Source organism: Dromiciops gliroides, chromosome 1 (assembly GCF_019393635.1).
Source record: "Dromiciops gliroides isolate mDroGli1 chromosome 1, mDroGli1.pri, whole genome shotgun sequence".
Lineage (NCBI taxonomy): Eukaryota > Metazoa > Chordata > Mammalia > Microbiotheria > Microbiotheriidae > Dromiciops > Dromiciops gliroides.
The window spans coordinates 197,330,183-197,342,533 of NC_057861.1; the positions used below are offsets into that span (position 1 = coordinate 197,330,183).

General features: G+C 38.0%; 1 protein-coding gene across 4 annotated transcripts in view; it reads left to right on the forward strand.

Moving 5' to 3' along the window:
• Positions 1-5,744: 5,744 nt before the first annotated feature.
• Positions 5,745-12,351, forward strand: part of ZNF516 (zinc finger protein 516) — a 150,952-nt gene continuing 144,345 nt past the window's right edge. For 2 of the 4 annotated variants that reach the window (XM_043976690.1, XM_043976694.1), the window contains exon 1: positions 5,745-5,871. The gene's annotated coding sequence lies outside the window, so the exon portion shown is untranslated. Of the gene's footprint in view, positions 5,872-10,136; positions 10,296-12,351 lie in introns of those variants that run through there. The other 2 variants (XM_043976692.1, XM_043976693.1) reach the window with 1 other exon arrangement.

Sequence of the window (12,351 nt, forward strand, 5' to 3'; positions counted from 1 at the left end):
ACAATTCTTCATTGTATAATATCACTGTTACTGTGTACTACACTTTCCTGGTTCTGTTCACTTTGGTATGCATCAGTTCATCTAAGTCTTTCCAGGTTTTTCTGAAATCATCCTGTTTGTCATTTCTTATGGCACAATAATATTTCATTACATCATATTCCAGTTTCTTTAGCCATTTTCCCAAATGATAGGAATCCCTCTGATTTACAATTTTTAGCCACCACAAAAGCAGCTGCTATAAATATTTTTATACTGGATAAAAGGGTAGGCACATTTTTATAGCCCTATAGGAATAGTTCCAAATTGCTTTCCAGAATGGTCAGATCAGTTCACAACTCCACCAACAGTGTATTTAGTGTCCCAGTTTTCCCACATTCCTTCCAACATCCAGCATTTTCCTTTTTTGCCATATTAAGTGGCTAGAATTATTACTTTGCTTGTTATATTTTTTATGTTTTTTCATTGTAGCCTTAGATCACATGAGCTTTGTTAGTAGTCATGTAACTGTTGACTCATATTGAGCATATGGTCAATGAAAATCCCCAAGTCTTTTTCCACATGAACTGCTCTTAAACTAGATCTCTGACATCCTGTACTTGTGCAGATGATTATATGATCTGTCATCTAACAGAGATTCCCTCAGAAGGAACTTTAGCAATTCTTCTCCTGCTGAGTTTCATTACAAGTGTATTTGACATATCCATATGTCAAATAAAGATTGTTACTTCCTTTTTTCCCTTATTTTCAGTTCAGTTAGAAAAGTTTACATAAAAATGAAATATAATCATTTAGGCATGACCAAGATCATAAGATTTTAGCTTAGGGAAACATTAAATTGTTTTACTTTTATAAGAATTTGTAGTATTTAATAGTTCAAAATCTATTTGGTTGGTGATAAATTTACAGTAGTTCTGTAATGAGTAGTATGAAAAACAGGCCACTAAATATATCTTCCCTTAAATGGGAACCCTTTCAAAAGAGGCATCCTTATTGAATTTGTCTTTCTTAAAATTAATTCTACTCAGTGGCCTAGTTCCTTTTATTTCTAAAACTATTATGAACCACATCTGTGGAATTCTGTATCAGCTATTCTGAAACCAGCTGCTGCGGAGGTTCTCTCACTTAACTTGAAATTAAGAACAGATTTGTGGGTCCCCTACCTACTGTGAAGTCCTGATGCAGTTACCAAAAACTGCATATGGGTGAGAAAAAGTGGCTACAGCCCTTTGAATGTTTCGGGTTTTTCTATGGCATCTTTGCCTCTACTGAAAAGCTACAAATTCACTTACTGGCCTAATACTATTTGTCAACATGCCCTTTTTCTGTCACCCTAAAACTCTCACAAAAAAGTACTAAAAGATAATCTATGTAGAAATAAAAAGATTTATATGAATCATTTGTGGTGTGAAAAAAAAAAAGGTCAGGCATTTCTGTTAAAAATGCTGATTCGGTGAGAAAGTTTGCAAGATTATTTCTGCCATGAAGAAAAATGATTTGAGGCATTCTATGGATCATACATATGGATATATTTTGCACAGAATCTTGAAGTAATAACTTGCCTGTTATTAGACTCACCCAAAATTCTGGTGTGGTTGCATCTTAAAGGTATCTTTGGACTCTGAAATGGTAGAACATGAATTTTTATTGTTGGCCTGTTACAAAACTATTATTTTGAAAAGTGCATTTGATTTAGCCATGACTAAGCAAAAAGAGTATCAGAGCTTGATTATAAATGTAGCATGATGGACATGTTTGATTACAATTTTTTTCAATGTAAACATTGAAGTATTTTGATAATTATTATCAAAAATCCTCCACATTTTCAAAAATCAGAACCCTCTTTTGTATTTATAAATTAAAAAAAACATGCTTATTAACAAAACATTCTTTATCTTCAATGAAATAAAATTTATAATAAAGTAAAATCCATTGGTCAAGGGCGGGGACATTCTGTTGGGTTCTTATTCAAGTAATCTAAAATCATTCCATTGAAAATTGTATTTTAAAAATGATTAGTCAACCACATCTCCAACCCCTTTGCTGGGATTTATCATATGTTAGGGTCTATACTCATCCACAGATTAGGCCTTTTTCTCTCTAAATCCTACATACAACAGACCTCTATGTGTCTATATATTGTGAAAAAATAAAATCTTAAAAAGGCAGATATTAGTAGTATGGATATTGGTAATATCCTTTGAAATGATCAGTTATTAGACAGAATATCTAAATTCTAATTCCTGTTTTAAAATAGTTATCCTTGGTTAAATTAGAATATAAAGCACACATAGAGTCTCTTCTATGTTCTTGAAAAGTCTTCATCCATGAATACTTCAGACTTGCAATCAAATTTACTCTCCAGACCCCTGGGGAAATCTGCCAATTTAAGTGAGTTCTCAGATATATAGGTAAGATTTGCCCTAAGATTTCAGGGCCTAAGGTCACCCTTATTAGTCTATCTTGAGAAATTTCTGGTAAATCCAAACACAGATAATTTAAATGAAATAATCACAAATAAACAGTAGCATACCAAATTGTCTTTTGGTGCTATTTACAGTTTTGTGAAGATGAACATAGGTGTAATATTTAATCAAAGCTTGTTTGATTTGACTGTCTAGTAGTTTACCATGTATGTTTTCCCCTCCAGCTCTTAGATAGACATGGCCTTTTATTCTTTGCTATTCTATTACAGTATTTCTCAGGAACCTTTCTTATCTAAACTTCCACCAATCACTCCTAAAGCTAAGTTATGCAGACAAGCCATTGCACAGATTTTCATCAAAATGCCATTTTCCTTAGCCTGAGAAAGCAGAATCCCTAATGCTGAACAAATAATTTACTAGATTATAGTAAAAGAAAATAAATGTTTCCTGCTCCATATATTTCATTAGCCAGAATTATTATATGAACAAAACTATAAAAAGCCAAACATGTATTGAACCATTAATATCACTGACATTCTCTCACCCGATATTGTAATTTAACTAAAGGATTTCAAAACAGGAGTGCCTCTCTTGGAATATTTCAGGGATTTATATAATGGAGTAATGGTGTTCTTAATCTTTAATAGGCTACTTTAGATGTATGAAAATGTTAAACAGCTGAAATTTTTGGCAATGCTGGATTTGGTTATGTGAATAAAATCTAAAATCTTATTAAATATTTGATTTTTCTAGTGACTTTCTGGAGTCTATTAGGATGAGCTTCATCAATTTACCTTTTAATGTTGCCTAGACCAATAAACAGCTACTGTTGACTTACTGTTCAAATAGTGTAAACATGCTGTGATGGTCAGGGATGAGATTCTCACTGAAATTACAATGCTGAGCTCTTGCTGCCCTTTTCTACATTTTTGGCAAGCCAGTGATTTGAAGTTAACTTTTGTTTTGTCTGTTACATTAATTTTCTTGATTTTGCCTACTAATCAAAGAAATGTGGGGAAAAATACTTTAGGAGTACAATATTGTTCCACAATAGGCACAGCCCTGAGTGAATTCACATGCAGCTTACTATTAAAAAGAGGCTAGCCATGAAAATCACAGGTTGGGGTGTGTGTGTGTGTGTGTGTGTGTGTGTGTGTGTGTGTGTGTGTGTGTGTGTGTGAGAGAGAGAGAGAGAGAGAGAGAGAGAGAGAGAGAGAGAGAGAGAGAGAGAGAGAGAGAGAGAGAGAGAAGACTTGGAACGTGGGACTTGGAAGCTTCACTCACCTTTCATTGCTCTAACTTGTCAATTTTCAACATATGGAAATTATTAGTGGATACTGTAGTTTTAAGTAGAACCCAAGAATGCAGAAGTATAATGGATTTTTTTAAAAAACCTTCAATATAAAAGCATACCAAACTACTACTAAATACTAAAATTGCAAGTAAAGCAACATGCCCATTCAACTTTTAACTTCCTAGTATATGAAATAGAAATATTTATAAAGAATATAAAAACATGCATGGAGCTTAAAATCCTCCAAAGTACATAATTTCGAGTAAAGGAGACTGTCCATTCATTGTCTTATCTGGGTAATTAGTGGAACTGCTAGTGGAATGTAAGTGAGATGTACTTTTGTGTATTTTACTGTGCACTGCAATGGGCTGTGTGCACTTCAATACTTTTCCTGTGAATTAGACTGAAATTTGATTGTTCAAGAATACATCCCACTCAGGCATTCATGCTGAAACCAGCAACAATTGTCAATGACCTTTAACATGCCAGCTTTCCAAATTAGTGCAGATCATTAATCACACATAGCTTACTTTTTATGATTCGTGTATCCTTCATGGCGTCTGTCTCTATCTCTTCCTCCTTTCTCCCTTCCTCTCCCTCACTCCCCCTTTCCCCCCCTCCCTTTTTTCTCTTTTCAACTAATCTTTACCTCACTCCCCACCTTCAGCTCCCCTTCTGACACACTTCCCCTGATCTTCGAGAGTATTGCTTCTACAGGCAAGAGGACCTTTCTTTGGAGTTTGACTGTAGTACTTCCCGTTGCAAGTGCCAGAAGTTGGAGGGCATTCCAGCCGTGCTTGTATGTTATGCGTAGAAATACCACATCGCTAGGTAACCGTTTAAACTGGAGGGCTGCTTGTCCAGCAAGAACTACTCAGGGTTCTATTGGGCAGTGACTTTTTGGGTTCCGGAAGTATCATAGGGAAAAAGATCTGGAGGGAGAATGTAATATTACCCTTTCCAAAATATACTCATTTCACTTGAGGGGAGGGGGAGGGGGCGAGTTGAGAGATACAGAGACAGACGGGGCTGGGGCGGGGGGGAGGGGGGGAGTGGGAAAGACTCCTTCCACATCCTTGATAGCACCAAAGCTCATGGGGTTAAATTATAATGTATGGTGCGATATAAACTTCTCTGCTTCTGGCTAGATGTAGTCTGGGTAAATTGGGTTTTGAAAACAGAAAAATAAGATTTGAACTTTTGAAGGATGAAAGTTAAAAACAAAAACAAAAAACAAAACCCCACAACACACTACAATTTTAAAAGCCAGATGGCATAAATACCGTTTAGAGGTCTTTCAAATAGTCCAGTGTAACTGGCGAACTCTTTGATCTTGATTGAGGACTTTAATGTGTTGTTACTGTGCATTTGAATAAATCTATAAATATTTTACCAGGGAGTTAAAAAAAACAACCCACACACCAAACGCACCAAACCATATCTAATATACATGCATCTGGGACAGCTTGAAACTATATCCATATTTAAGCAAACATTTCTGAGCTCTAGAGAATGTATCAGTCCCCAAGTGCCCAAATTCTCCACAAATGTATAACCGACCTGTGTAGGCACATACGTGTATATGTGTGTCTCTACATGTGTCTGTCTAGTGCATCCAGCAATTGAAATCCCGAAGTAAGGCAGAGCTTGTCATCTGAAAGAAGGTAGGACAAATACATGATCGGATAATGATTCGATGCTATTAGTGAAACAATTATTTGTTTATGAGTCATTTAGAGCATCTAGACTTTCCCCGCATTGTAGCAGAACTTTGTGCTGATGAGACAATAGTAGATAGTGTGTGCATTTAATATAGGACAGACCATTTCTCATACTGGGGGAAGACACCGACCTATACGTGTGGGAAAGGTTCCAGAAAACGCCTTGGATTGGAGAAGTCTTCTCTCACACCTTCTCTTGGGGACCACTGCAGTGCCTCCCGGCCACTGGGCGAGGGGAGATTCGGTGGGGAGGGGCCCCTTGGCCGGGACTTCGAGCGACTGGCTCACTCGGCGTCCCCCCTCGGCCCGAGTGGAGCTGGCGCAGTCAATCATGTGCAGTCCTTTCCTTCTTGCATTCAGCGCATGGTTTCACCTTCAGATTCTTCTGTTTGTCTGCGTCCTTCCAAAAATAACATTACCTTAACTCAGCAAGGTAAGGGGCCCGGAGAGATCTCAGCACTACTCTTCTTTGGGGAGAAGGAAGAGGTGGAGGAGGATAAGTAGGGGTCGTGGGGGGTACTCAAGGTAATGGGGATCCTGGTGTGATACGCCCGAGGGGGGGGGGCGGAGATTGGGGGGGGGGACGTGGGAGGTGGGGAGGGAAACTTCGCTTTTCCAATTAATAGTTAATCTGCTGAGTAATTCGAGGATTTAAAAATGGAACTTTGGGTTGTTTGGTGAAAAGGAGATTTTTTTTTTTTTACCGCAGTGGAGGGGGGCGGGGGGGGGGAACGGGACTCAGAGCTTGAAGAAGCCTTTCGCTTTGTATACTTCGTCAAAGGCGACAGGGGAAGAAGGGGGGAAAAAGCTTGGATGCAACATTCATCCATTAAGAAACAAAGAGCAAATTGCCTGACTTTAAAGTAAAATGCTCGGGCTAATGAAGGTGGGTAATGGGGCTCCGAGACTGGAGTAACCACTTAAATTATTAAGGGCTTTGCTGATAGTATTGATTCAGTGTGTGCATGAATCGCCTGATGTCCTGTGAATGTGTTTGTGGGTGTGGGTGCGGGTCTTGGTTTCTTTTTCTTTTTTCTTTTTTTTTTTTTTACCCCTTTTTTCCCTAGTTACAATCCCATCAGCTGAGAGCACAGAACTGAAGCAGACATTAAAGTAGTGTACAGCTTATTAAAGGGAAGTTGGGGTAAACTGGCGCGGGGCGGGGGGGTGAGTCAGGAGTGGGGAGAGACAATTATTCATGTAATGACTCTGAAATGCTGAAAAGGGCTTGAAGGACAATGTCTGGGTAGCAATTACTACTAGAAGATGAAAATAGCCTGTTTGGGGGTGGGGATGGGAGCTGTTATTTTTCCTAATATAGATACTGTATATAGATAATATGTAAAATAAAAAAATACAATGTTAGATAATGTGTGTGTGGGGCTGGGTACATTTTGGAAAAAATACCTCATTTTTCATTTCAAGTGAGAATTAGCATACTAAATAGTTGCGATCTTCATTTGGATTAAATCACTTTTTCAAGTTTTAAGAAACTTTGTATGGGTAACTTTGTAAAAAGCTAGCCTAGTGGGGGTATATAAAATGAGAGGTTTGTAATGGTGGAATGACAATCAGCCGTTGTTTTCTGAAAAACCAGCTAACCTCTGCAATTAAGGACCATAGAGACCCAGTATTTTAACTGAAAAGTGTGGGTCTGTAGTCAGCACCATTTATTATGAGCGTTAATAAGCTCCCAGCAGTAGACTAGGATCTTCTGGGGAATGTGCATTGTATGTATGTATGTATGTATGTATGTATGTATGTATGTATGTATGTATGTATGTATGTATGTATATATATATATATTACTCATTTCATTGCGTATATTGATAAAGAGTCACTTGGACTATAAATGTTCAAAGATCAACTTCCTTGGACCTCTTTCTAAACATATTCATTCTGCGCTTTATTTAATCCAGATGCACAAAAACCCATTTGCTGGTTTATTGTTGGTTTACATTTTCTGAAAAGGCGACTGGTGTAACCTGTGGAATTTGAAATGCAAATAAAAGCCTGTGGGAGTTGAGGCAGAACAAATCATCATTTATAAAGTGAAAAAGATTTAATGTCTTTGAAATCATTGCAGGGGGAAAAATTGGGGGAGTGCTTTTTTAAGGAGCCTAAATGTGACGTCAACTCTTTTGGAAAAGATTTTATTTTTAATGTCTGAAACGCGGGTATGTAAAGTGCTTACAGGAAAAACAGATTACAAGATTAACATCTGTTAACATGATCGTTTATCTCCAGCCAAAAATAGGTCAGTTCTTTCTTAAGGAAACACGATTGCTGGCGCATGATTAAATAATGAAATTAGACTAATGAGTTCATAAATTAGAGACAGGCGTGTGTTATAATCTGACCTGTGACAAAAATATTTAATTCGGAAATCAATGAAAGGTCAAAGTCTCCCTTTTGGGTAGAGACCCAGCTATTCACCCCTCCATCTATTCCCCCTTCTCTCTGGTCTCCCTAGTCTCTACGCACCCCCCCCGCATTAGTTTTTGCTAAATAGTCTCCATTTCCTCCCCTGTGAAGGGAAAGATTATTGACTGACACCCTACTTGGTAAGGGAGGCACACTCTTTCCGTGCAGATGCCTAAGTTTCTGAGGTCTACTGTTGTTTTATCATTTAATGAAAAAAAAAAAGTGGCAAAGACGCCGATGCAAAGTATCTCTGATTTACATCTGACTGCCCCCTCGTTGTGAGTGACAGCTAAGACGTCCAATCCGGAGCCTCTTTCTCAAGCTCTGAGGTAATTGTACGTGTGTGTGTGTGAGTGTGTGAGTGTGAACACTGTTAAATCCTCCTAGCCCGGTGCTAATCAGCCAGGATTCTGTATTTACACAGATTTGTTCATGAATCTGTGTGTAGATATTGTTGTACTTTAATCTATATAACTGCATGTAGATATCCAAAACACCCTGTAAGATAACACTCCAGCTATTCAAACATGTAATAATTAAACATGTAGGCATATGCTCTGCTTTCAGATTCAAGCTGAAACCTGTTAAAGTGGGAGAAAATATAAATGATCTTATTATGTTTCACAGCGGTCCTGTGGTCTTATTTGAGAAAAATCAGAATAGACATTGTAGTGTAGCAACCATTTTCCTTTCCATGTTATTTATTTTGTTTGTTTTAAGGGGTTTAAGATTGTGGAGTGCCACCAACCTCAGTAGCTTATGACAAAAAAAAGTGCATAAAAATAATTGTTTAAGATGGTGAGAAAAAAAAAATCATAGTTACACACTTCCTTGCCCCACCTCCCAAATCAATTTTGCAGATTCTTGAACTTAAAAAGCTCATTGGTGGGTAAAAAGAAAGTGCTGCTGACCATTAGACCTATGAATGCTATGAATAATGGTCATTTCTGCCCAACACAATAGGCACATTCACTGAAGGAATGCCTGCCATGAACCATGCCACATTTTGTGCTAGTTTAATCCAACACCCAACTTCACTTCAAATATTGATATTGTAATTGATTTTTTTTGTTATTGAGTATATAAGATATGCTGTTTGGAAGTGTTGATTGAAGAATGCAGTTGCAGGTTTTTTTTCTAAGACTGGATTGACACTTGTCTCTGAGGTTCCATTGTATTATATTCATATGTCTGTGTGTTTATGCCTCTATGTATAAATGATACTGTAGATTAATTAAAGGACTAAATACCAGAAAGTACAGGATCATTCCACATTAGCTGCAGATTAACAAGGAGCATGGCCTTCCTGACCCACAGGGATCTGAGTCTGTCCAGAGAAGTATCCCTCTGCCTTTGGCTTTGTGCCACATACTTTATTGTGTGCCCTGCTGTTGGACTAAATGAGTTAACTATCGAAGGGGTTTTCATTAACTGGATTTGGCAGCCATATACTTAACTTCTCTCTCTTCTCCCCCCCCCCCCCCTTAGCAGCACACATAACTTAATTAGAAAATGAAGTGAAGGAATACTCCTAGGTGTGTAACCACTTCGACTCCCACTCAAGCCATCTTCAAAAGACTAGACTAGACCTCTGCCGGAGCTCCCTCCTGGATTTCCTCCTCCCTATCTTCCTTACCCAATCCATTTTTCCTTTCCTGACTGGATTCCTGTGTATCAGAGAAGCTCACTCTCTATGATGGGAAATGGGTAGTAATGGGTAGGTATTATTAGATTCTCTCATTTCTATTTCTACATCTCTGGAGCTTATGCGGGAGAACTGATGTGCTTGTGATATACATGTGGTGGTGGTGGTGATGGTGAGTTACTGGTGATGGGAAAAGAGATGGATGTGAGGGAGAAGGCTAAGAGAAGGGTTTTTACCTGACTGGCCTCAGGGCAGCGGCGGCAGCTTGTTGCTGTGCTTTTTAGTCAGAGGGAGGGCACAAGAAAGGAGGCGGGAAAAGGGAGGAGTAGGAGAAAGAGGAGGGATTTGGCTGAGCACTTACACTCAGTTGTCCGCCCTCACTCACCCCCCCCCCCCCCGCCCCATAATGTAGCGAGGACGTCACGCAGCCTTGTACTGTAATACAAGAAGTGAAAGAGCAGAGGAAACCGACACAGCTCAACTTCTAACCTTAACAAAGGCAGGGATCTGTCAAAACGGCTGGAAAGAGAAAGAAAGAGTGAGAGAGAGAAAGAAAGGGGGAGGGAGGGAGGAGGGAAAGAGAAAGGTGGGGGCGGGAAGAAGCAGGAAAGCAGGGGTTGGAGGGAGAGAGAAACCCAAGGAGAAGAAGAAAGTCCTCTCGTAGCGTTGTAGAAAGTGAAGGATGGTTCATGGAGGAAGGTTTACAGGACCGAAGTGGGGAGATTTTAAACCCTTGCCTTCTTGGATTATGTTGGGTTCTTGGTACTGAAGCATAGTGGTTTGGTCAGGTAATTGCTTTCTATTTTAAACTTCACTTTGTTATTGCTGAGAGGGGTGGCATAAAAGGCGTGGCACTGGAGAATAATTAAATAAGTATTAAAACCTGATTTGGGTACTGGGACCAAAAAGGGGGGGGGGAGGACCACGGCAAGGAATTTGGTGGTAGTGTGGGGCTAGAGTTAATTTCTTGACACTTTATGGCTTGGAGACCATAAGGTAGGTTTTTGTTTGTTTTTGTGTTGAGCTAGAGAACTGGTCACTCGCTGATAAAGCTTCCTAAAGTGTATAATATCTGAAACTGTTTCTAGAAACCCAGATGTATTTCTGGGCGTGGAATAAAGCATTAAAACAGTACTCAGTGCATAACAAAGGACAGAAGAATGGGAGTTGGAAGCCGCTTTTCATGTACTCACTGTACTGATTTAACCACTTAAATGCTGAGAATTATACAAAACAGAATTATACTTTTTTGTTCTGTTTAACCTGAGAACCACAAAATGAACTTCATTAAAGATTGTGGTTCTTAATTCAAACCAAAACAGCCCATATACATATGTGGATATATACACATATGCATGTGTATTTATAGATATATGCTATACATATATGCATATGAAGGATTCCCCTGGATATGTTAGGAAGTCTTTACTCCTGGGAAAAGATTTAAAAGAAATCTTGGTGCCTCCATATGGCTATGGATCTCCTAATGCTATTAGAACGTTGTCTAGGATGAGAGCTGCCTGTATGTTTTACTTCCCTGAAGTTGCCAAGATAAAACTAGGCAGATAATATGGTAGAAATGTTTTGACCCAGAAATTTGAGTATTAGTTATTGGCTGAGATAATATCAAATCAGTTACCTCATATGCTGCTCCATTTGCTTAATGCTACTTAGTTTTCTCATATTCTTTAGTTGTGGTGTCAAAAATGGCCTTTTTGTTTATATTTATACATACAAGATATAATTTAAAATGTATCACATGTTGTGTCTTGGGAATGAATCTCAGGACCCCTACCCCTCCTAAAAAATGAAGTTGCTCAGTAATTTTACCTGTGGTGTAATCAGTATTGGAGTTTGGTTACTTAAGGAGACATCTTTAGTTTCACAAGAGTAACCACCATGGCCATCTTGAATGATCTCTAGAAAAAAACGACCAGTATTCATGTTTGTTTAACTTGCTGCGTCTGTAGTCTTCTCTATATTTAGCCAGACCATTTCATTTTGGAGTATTTTTTCCACAGATGTAGGGAAAAAAGTCTATTTCTTGATAGAACTCTTTCCCCTTCAAACTTGCTAATGTAAAACCTGTCTAGAAAATTGGGTAAATTCTAAAAATGATAACTTTGCGAAGGAAACATTCAAATCACATGAATGTTCTAGAAACTAATCAGTATTAAGACAAATATATTGTATATAAGGCTAATTGAGTGAAATGCCTTTCACAAACAATGAAGGTGGCATGGTAGGTATGTATTGTATCCATACTAAAAAACTAGCTTTACTTAAGAATTTTTTTTCATTTAAAAATATTTTATACCTAGGTATGACCTTAACATTACTGAAATTTGTGGATCAAGAATTTAAATCTTGCAAATGTAACTGACTTAATCATTACTAATGAATGAGAAATAGTTTATCTACAAAGTGTTAATCTTGAATATTATTTGAAGTGGTCTTAATTCCTGACTGGCTGGCTAATAAATTTAATTCAGAGATTCATAAAGTTTTTCAGTCACTTTGAACAAGGTCAGTTTTTAACTTTAGGAAGAAGTAGTGGAAAGAATGTTATCTTTGAGAGCATAGGAATTCTAGCTCTGCCACTTAGAAATGGTGTACCATTGGTCAAGTCACCTCACCTTTTTTGGTCTCAGTTTCCTCAATCTGTAAAATGCAGCAGTTGAACAAGATAATCTCTTACAGTCCCTTCCAACTCTAAATCTATGATTCTGCTTTTGATTTTTTTTTTCCATAATGAATTTTTAGAGTATTGTCCTTGAAACTACATTGTTTTGGTGAAGAGATGAAAATGGCTGTCATTATTCTAAATGTTTTCCTTTTCCTTTC